Genomic DNA, 611 nt, shown 5'->3' on the forward strand with positions numbered 1-611 from the left:
TGCACTGAAGAAAGCAATGAATAATGGTAAGGTCATGCTTGGAATGCCTGTCTTTCTGGTCTTCTAATTACATATTACTTGTCATGACATACCAATTATGGCCATACTATCTCTCAAGTAAAGGTTTTTTTTTTTTTTAAAAAAAGGGTCATAAATGAAAACATTTATTCAAAAATGTCACAGATCTGTCCTGCTACAAGGCTGTATATTGTTAGATTTCTAAATTTGTGTGTTAAAATATACAAATGCTTATTCTTATTTTTTTAATTTTTTAATCTTTTTTCTTCATATTCTGGAGGGGCCCGAAGTTTAACATATCAATACTTGATAGAACATACCTGTTCCTTGTTATGTCTAAGATGTTTGATATTGAGATAGATAGTGAGGTTAATTTCAACTGCTTATGTAATAGGGTAATAATATCATTAAGCTTCTCTTCTGGAGGGTTAACAACTTAAGCTTGCAGACCACAAATTAAAGAAAAATAAAAGGGTTACAAGGACAGTCGACATTTTGGCCCTTGGCTTTCAAGGTCAGTAAAGACGCAGGAAATAGAAGAATCTGTACTGTAACATCCTGTAACTCAATTGTGTCCCAAATTTTCTGATCAA

The sequence above is a fragment of the Octodon degus genome, unplaced genomic scaffold (assembly GCF_000260255.1).
Source record: "Octodon degus isolate 3935 unplaced genomic scaffold, OctDeg1.0 scaffold00501, whole genome shotgun sequence".
Lineage (NCBI taxonomy): Eukaryota > Metazoa > Chordata > Mammalia > Rodentia > Octodontidae > Octodon > Octodon degus.